This window comes from Camponotus vicinus, unplaced genomic scaffold, assembly GCF_025532165.1.
Source record: "Camponotus vicinus isolate PSW18456_S1 unplaced genomic scaffold, iyCamVici1.0 SCAF_2, whole genome shotgun sequence".
Taxonomy (NCBI): domain Eukaryota; kingdom Metazoa; phylum Arthropoda; class Insecta; order Hymenoptera; family Formicidae; genus Camponotus; species Camponotus vicinus.
This window is the reverse complement of record NW_028141956.1, coordinates 14,333,856-14,342,824: the sequence shown is the minus strand read 5'-3', so window position 1 is coordinate 14,342,824 and position 8,969 is coordinate 14,333,856. Positions and strand designations below refer to the sequence as shown.

The 8,969-nt window shown below is 28.5% G+C and overlaps 1 long non-coding RNA gene across 1 annotated transcript; it reads right to left on the bottom strand.

Annotated features, from left to right (window-relative positions):
• Positions 1–424: 424 nt before the first annotated feature.
• LOC145966626 (uncharacterized) lies at positions 425–2,485 on the bottom strand. The gene is made up of 4 exons (XR_014437090.1): positions 2,295–2,485; positions 1,892–1,961; positions 1,557–1,614; positions 425–537 (listed from the first exon to the last, which is right to left on the bottom strand). It is a non-coding gene; the product is annotated as an uncharacterized LOC145966626 (long non-coding RNA).
• Between the last annotated feature and the right edge of the window lie 6,484 nt (positions 2,486–8,969).

Below are 8,969 nucleotides of genomic sequence, written 5' to 3'. Positions count from 1 at the left end.
TCCGTATAATAATCGACTCGCAATTTCATAACATCGAAGGCGATCGTTAAATTTTGTGAAGCTAATACTTAATCGCTAACTTAACATCGACTCTTTATACTCTTATTCGATATTTTTTTATTTTTAATTAGCAATATTTGAGAATATTATTTGAGAGGGACGGCAATAAGATCTTTTATTAAAATCTCGTCTAAAAACGCAAAAGAACGCGGAAAAAGCACGGTATTTTCGTAATCATAATTTATTTCATGAATATTCAGTTCCGCGCGATATGGAATTTATAAATAGATTTCGAATTTATTAATGACTCTTTGATATGAAAATACAAACAGTTACTCTTTTAACGAATATTTCAAAAATATATACTATAAAATCAAATATGTTAATTTAATGAATTAATATTATATAATCATTATACGTATACTTTGGATAATTTTTCGTGTATTATTATTATGTAATTTTTGGTGTAATTTGCATAAGAATGTATTCATGATATTTCTTAAACACTAATAATTATGTACAATTTTCTTAATATTCCTGAAAAAAATAATTTTAATAATTTAGATTTTATTTTTAAAGCATTTTTAAAAATAAATTCAATTTCATTTTTTAAACTGAAATAAAGCCAAATTACAAATTTCCATATATTGTATTAGAGTGCTAACACGGCTATATTTCATATGGTAAAATATAAAACAAAAGCAACCATTTATAATTAGGCAGAATTTATGCCGGGTATCACAGAATTTAACGTAACACTGTCACTCTCGAAAGATGCAATTGTAATTTATATAATTATTGCTTGTATATTTATTTTAATACTATATTTTAATATTTTATAACTGCTTATATTATTTATTTTTATCTCGTTGCAGTTTATATTTATTTTAATAAATGCCGGCAAAATGAAATGACACAACATGTATACATTAATCTAATCTGTATATGTATCCTGCCCAATTGTAAATGATTATCCTGACTTTAGTTGTTAGCAGCCTAGTATAATATATAAAATTTTTATAATATAAAAATTTTCTGTACAAATTATAAAAATTGATTGATATTATAATAATATATATAATTAATAAATTTTTATAGTAATGCATAATTTATAATAAAATATAAAATTAATATGTGTATAACACATCATATTACAAGTTATTTCATTAATTAATCATTTGGCTTTACATTAAGTTCAAAAACAATATCTACAACAAATTCTATAATGGATGAGCTATAAGAATAAGATATTAGAATAAGATAAGTGAATAAGATAAATACGCGTTATAAGAATAAATTAGCATCAGATGTAATTGATAAAATTTTTAATGTTCTTTTCAATAAATTAGATAAAATTTATATAAAAATGATCTTTTCTCGATCTTCTTTCTTTATAATTAAAATACTGCAATATATTTTCGCGATGGATGCAATACATTTCGAACGAATTTATTAAAAGTTATTTAATCTATCCTAGCTCATCCATTTTAAGGCAACGGATTTATCTACAATCTCTACCGTTACCTTAAAATTAAATAAAAGTTTTTGGCACTCACCGTGGCATTGATGTGCAGCAGCGGAGTTGTCGTTATCGAAACTACGTTGTCGTTAAAACTACGTGTAACATACAAATATAAAATTCATTTATAACAAAGTTCAAAATACAATCAATATTTCAAAAAATTATTATTGTGCGGAATTTCATATCCGTTGTGTAAAATAATAAGCAGATATAAACACGTATGGGAAGATTTTATATATTTTGAAATTATTTTTTACATAGAAATTTTTATATTTATAAAATTCTTTCTCTCTAATTCCTTTAAATTAAAAGAACAAATTATTATGCGTACGATTTATAATAATTAATATACAAATAATAAATATTCACCATCAGGTTGCTTCGCCGATGCAAGATGCCTCCCCCAGGCCTCTTCCTCCTCTGACAATAGTTTGTTGGTCTGTAACATACAAAGAAGATTCAAATTGTAGTCACGGTCAAAAAATTATTATTATATGCATTTAATTTTATATCCGACGCACCTAAATAATAAGCAGATAAACAATTTTATAAATTTTGAAAAAAATTCTACTAATAAGTAATAATTTAATAATTCTATTAAAAGCTATTCGAACGTAGAAACTTTTAAATTACAGTTTTTATGTAAAAATTTCTCTCTTTTTCTCTTGTTTAAGTCATGTAAATAAAAAATCAAATTACGCGATTAATTACTTAATTTAAATCGCGCGTACGCAATTAATAAATAATCATATATAAGCGATAATTTATTTACCATAGAGTTGCTTTACAGGTGCCTGATGCCTCTCCCAGGCCTCCTCCTCCTCTCATGTTGTTGACGCGCGATACTTTCAACGGTACTCCCGCACTCACGAGCGATATTTTTATATCGCTATTTTCGCTATTTTACGCGCGATACTTAACGATTTCCGCAGTATTTCGATGCGATTAAAAATTTTATATTTGATCGCGCGATGTATATACTTAATATGTATATACTTTAGACGGCACTCCCGGTTTCGGTACGAGCGAAAATCCCATTTCACTTACGAGAATCAACTTCGAGTCAACCGGTCGGGAATGCAACGATACAACGAGCAAGGACTAGGTCCAAACCGGAAAGAAGACGAAACGATTGACGGAAATAGAGGAAAATGAAGTTCACCAACTCTTTTTCGCGCATAATTATCCTATCTCGTATCGAACCTGGACCCGCTAAGCACGATTTCAGGTGACCCGCACGGATGCTATATCTCTAGCGCAGTACACAAGGCTGGTAGACGGTAGAAGAAGATGATACCCACATTTTTTAAATGCTAACATTCAGCAATTTAGAAAATGGGGAGGCAACTCCTTTTACCGAGCGAAAATCGTGCCTAGGGGAATCCACTCGACGGAGTCTCGACAGGGTTAACACACGCTGGGCGTATGGCTGTAGACGAGCAAAGAGAAGGGACCCATTAACGACCATTCCGAACAATCGATCAAGTCCTAGACAATTCGGGCCGAATCACTTGACGAAGTAGAGCGTGACCATCACTAAGCCGATCGAGCGCGAAGCTCGAACCCGCGCGCCCATGTACATTTTGTACTGGACAAACGTTCTGCGCGGCCGGCATCACCAAGTGCCGCGATGCACAAGGCGCGAGTGTACGTTGCATAGCAACGTGTGCAAACTCGGTGAAACATCCCAGTTAATTAGCATCGGAAGTAGAGACTCGTGACAATAAATGAAATTGGGATTTTTATATGAAAAAGTCCAAACGTTCCGCGAAAACGCGACGACGCGAGAATACTACAACGCGAAAACGCGGTAACGAAGCGCTTGCCGTCCGCGGCACGTTGACGGTACCGACGACGCGAAAGGGTACTTAGCTTCCCATTCAGGCACCTTAAGATTGATCATAAATAGAAAAATTTAAGATAAACCTCAAGGCACCATCCAAGTACTAAGCCCTCCCACCGCGACAAGGTGTACCCCATGGGAGGGTTATATTATATATAATTTTATATATAATATAATACATAATTTGAAATTTATTTTGTAATATAGTACATAAATTTAAATTCGCAAATATAAACGATAAATAAAAATATAAAGGATAAGAGAACATCTATTATACAAAGCAATGTTCAAAATAATTGATTTTAAATTTAATTATTGCGCGCAATTAATTGTTACATTTTTACTTTTAAATAGATATATTTTAATATTATAAACTGCGTAATTACAAAATAATTTATATTTCTTAGATATAAACTTTTAAAAATATGATAAATTTCTATTTTTTTATATGTGAAATATTTAAATAAATATATTAATTTGAAATGTTTTATAAAACATAAAAGTATCCGAAAATATTAATTAATAAAAAATTTTATAAATGTTTTAATTATTTTAAAATAAAATGGAATATTTTTTGTAAGTATATGTATTATATATGTTACAATTTAAAATCACTATTAAATCACAATCAAAGAAATAAAACGAAACGAGAAATATGTATATTTTGAATATATATCTTATTGATAAATAGTTTATATATTGTTGCGTCCGCGGAACGCGGTATATATCGAATGCGATATATATCGAACGCGCGCGACACAATCGGCATACGCTGACGCTCGTGCACTCGTAAATAATAACGCGATTTAAGGTGCACAAGAATTTTAATAAATCGCGAGTAACATACAAGAATTCAGAATAATCGTAAAACGGATCACAAATAGACGCGCGTCCGCACAACTTGACAGTTGGGCTTAGACTCTCCGACAGTCGTTGTTTATAACAATATCTTGACAACGCGCGCGAAAACGATCTTCTTCGAAAGAATTCAACGGGTGACGAATACATTCAGCGGGACGGGATGCGGAGACGCAACAATATAATAAATAATGAATGTGATAATTAATTTATATTAATGACTTACATCATATCTTATTAATCCATCCACTTCCAAAACCTTCTTTTTTCTTTTGCTTCCTTCGTTCTTTTCTCGTGGCACTTTAATCCTCGTTGCACTTACACTTATTCACGAAAAGTTTCTCGTTGCACTTGCAATTGTGTTTAGAGAAAGAATTTGATAATATATGAAACGTCTCACATCACTACTTCACTGCTCAAGAGCCACTGAGCGAATGATCGTAAGTCAGAAACATTACCGCGGTACTGTTTATATCGCCAGGGTCGACTATGTAAAGAAAGAATTTGATAATATATGAAACGTCACTACTTTATTGCTCAAGGTTATTGTGCGAATGACCGTAAATCAAAAATATTACCGCGGTACTGTTTATATCGCCAAGGACGACTTATACTACGTTATTGTTATAATTCGTCATTGAAATCTTCTATGAGTTATTGCTGATTAAGAAAATTTAAAGCATTGGTTGAAATTTATTTAATTCTAATAGATATCGTTAAGGAAATTATTATAATAAGCATTAATAATTGAAAGATCATAACAAAATTAATTCTTTTATCCCCTTTTATGTATCCCCTGTTTCAATTTTTATTCGCAGTAATTAATGATTGCGATGCGATAAAGATTTATCGTTGCGATACAGTTTCATGTCGTTTATTATAAGTTAATTAATTTTTAATTATTAATAATTATATCAAATCATGTTTCGATACTAATCGTAATCGTGTTTAGAAAAATATTCGACAATATGCGAAGCAAAATATGTAGTATAATTATAGTATAATTTATAAATTAATGATGCTATCAACATCAAATAAATATATATTCGAATTTATTCAAATATTTTCAATAATACGAATAATTTGATGTTGCATGAGAGCATTATAACACACACGCTTGAACTTACAATAATATTATATATATGGAAAGAAAGAGAAAGGAAAGTTCGGAGAGTAAGATAATTTTTCGAAAAATGAAGATATTGCAAGATATATTTTCCATTTTTCGAGACTACTTTTATTCAAGATTTATTCTCTATTGTGAGTGTTATAAATAATTTTTACACATAGTTTTGTTATAATTTTCATAATAACTTGATATACATAATAAATTGTTATATAGAATATATGCATAGAATATTTTATTATATTACACGAAAATATCAGAAATGCGTACAATGTAAAATTTATTAGAAATTTTTAGATTGGCGTATATAGCTGATATAATCTATCGCAATCAAAAGAATCACTAATAAATTTATCGATTATGTCTTTCAATTAAGAAAGAGTACCCGGAATTTTAATTTATTTTGTAAGGTTTTCTAAAAGAAATATTATCGCGAAAAGATAAACTAAGTTTCGATGTTACCCAATGATTAAATGAGAAAAAAAATCGCGATTTAAATTTCACGAATATACATGACAAATAAATAAATTGACAGTAATAGTAATATTTAATTACAATCCGTGTAATTTTTATAATAATCGCAACACAACGTGCGCACACGCAATATAATTATTATCGTTTTATATGATAATAAAAAAGTATCAAGTAATTAATTTTTCTGTTGCATTTAACAGTTAACACTTAGCAATAAAACGATAATTTATTTTATTGTGATTTTTATAAGAATAATTATTTCTTTAACGATACTTAAAGATTAAGTGTATTTTATTCGATGTTTTATCATTCAACTTTTTAACAATCTAAATACAATTCGAATTATTATTAATTTTAATTCTTGTCACACACTTCTATTTTTAAATCAATATGTCAAAAATTAAATTCAAATATAATCAATTAATATTCTTATAGATCTATTCTTTATAAAACTCAAAATAATTTATTTTGTAAAACTAATTATTACGCGCAATCAATTTTTTTATCTTTTAAGAGAGATTTATCTCTGATATTAATACTTTAAATGTAAAACTAGCAAAAAAAGTTTCTTTATTATAAATTTTTGAAAAATATAATTATATAAAAAGAGTATGTTAATTTTCATATATGAAATATTTAAATAATTATATTATTTTAAAAATATTTTATAAAATATTAAAATATTTATATATAAAAATATTAATTAATAACAAAAATATTATAAATGCTTTATTATAGATACTTTAAATGTGTTAAGATAAAACCTGGAATATTTTATACATGCATTATATTACGTGATTTTTAGAGCGAATTATATATACCATTGAGAAAATGAAAAAATAATAAGCAATATGTCTATTTTCAAATTAATATATATTGTTGCGTCCGCGGAACGATATGTATCGAACGCGCGCGACACAATTGATCGGCACACGCTCGCACTCGCGCACTCGAAAATAATAATACGGTTCTTTGAAACACAAGAACCACGAAACATAGAACCACGAAAAACATACAAGAACTCAGATAATTCGTAAAACGAAACACAGATTTTAACGCGCGACCGCTCAGCTTGACAGCTGGGCTCAGACTCAGCTGACCGTCGTTGATGTTAAACAACCTCTTAACAACGCGTACGGAGACGATCTTCTTCCATCGACGTACTTCCCGACAGAATAACGGATGGCGTATACATCCGCAGGAACGAGACGCGGGGACGCAACAATATAAATAATAAATAATTTTTATAAATTACTCACCGCATATCTTTCTGGCTGCTTCAGGCTCTCTCACTGTTCTCTGGCTGTCCGATACTTTTCCAGATATCCTTCTCCTTTCTTCATCCTTTGCTTGCACCTTCACAGCACTCATGTTCACTCGCGAACAAACAATTAATTATATTTAGTCATATGTAGAAACGATTGCGAGACACTTTGCACGGCACTCCCGATCACGGAATAATTACGAGAGACGTACTTTAATATATTGTATAAGGGATAGAGAAGTACGATTCGCTCGACGTTTTTATGAAATCAAATTAAATACTAATTCATTACAAATGTTGTTTTCATTATTTATATATATATATATATATATATATATATATATATATATATATATATATATATATGCAATACATGTATATTAATACGAATTATAGGATCGAAAGTTTAATAAAATTGAAAGTCATGATACAATAGTTTAATTAATAATTAATTTAAGAATATACGACGTATTTCGCACTACGATCTTTACTGATCGAGTGTTGCCGTGTGAATGATACCAAGACCGTATGACTAGCGCGCTATTGTTTACATCGTCAAGGCCGAACACCGTATTATTGTCCGTTCGTCATATCGAAATATATTGTATTATATTATATTATATTTTATATTATAATATAATATAATATAAATATCTTAAAGTAAGTACGTAAAATATTTTGATGACGAACAGACAATAATACCGACCTTGGCGTAAACAATACATATATTTTATATTATATTATATTATATTGTATTATATTATATTATATTATATTATATTATATTATATTATATTATATTTTACGTATTTTGATACAGCAAATAATTTGTCGATATTGATCGCGATCGCGTCTAGAAAAGGATTTAACAGAGCGCCTTGTACTACTACTTTACTCTTTGAGTGTCGTCGCGCGAATAATAGAGCTGAGAAAATTAGTCTGAAAGACCGTGTTATTATTATTTTTTTATCGAAACATTTTTCAAGACTATGGCATATAAACATTAGCGCGCTATTGATTACGCCGCCAAGGTCGGTGTTACTGTCTTGTTCGTCATCGAAATATTTTACGTACTTTAACATACACACACACACACATGTATATATATATATATATATATATATATATATATATACATATACATATGGAATATATTAAAGTATATAGAAGTACTTTAGATTATATAGATTTTGATTATATGATTATTTATTAAAAGATTGTATGATGTATCATGGAGCCTTACATTATATTAATTGTTTAGATCTACGATTCAATTATTTTACTGTGCGTCCTTATAATCCGAATTATATTTCAATGATTGAAAAATAAAACAATAAAACGTCGCAGACATATTATATTCGACTCTATAAATATCTATAAATATTAAAGAAATAATTTCTGCTCGTAAAAATCGATTTCATATCAAAATAATAATTTATTATTTTAGATTTCTGTTACTATGATTCTTATTATAATTAATTAAATGAATAAATTACGAAATATGCGATTCGAGAATTTTCGTCGCGGTATGTATATAGATATTAATTATGTGTTATTTATAAAAGTTAATTAATTATATTGTTATAATAAATAATTTTCCGATGTTAATCGCGATCGTATCTAGAAAAGAAATTTAACGGCGTATCACTATATTACTCGTTAGAAAATATTAGACAATAACATATGAAATTATGAATATATGAATAACATATAACATATAAATCGTTTCACAATCGACATGCAGATATTACAATGCTATCTGTATCTCATTTATATAATTTCATATGTTATTGTCTAATATTTTCTCTAATGTGTTATATTAATTATTTTGTTTCAATTTTTAATCACGGTAATAAATGATTGCGATTCGATAAAGATTTAT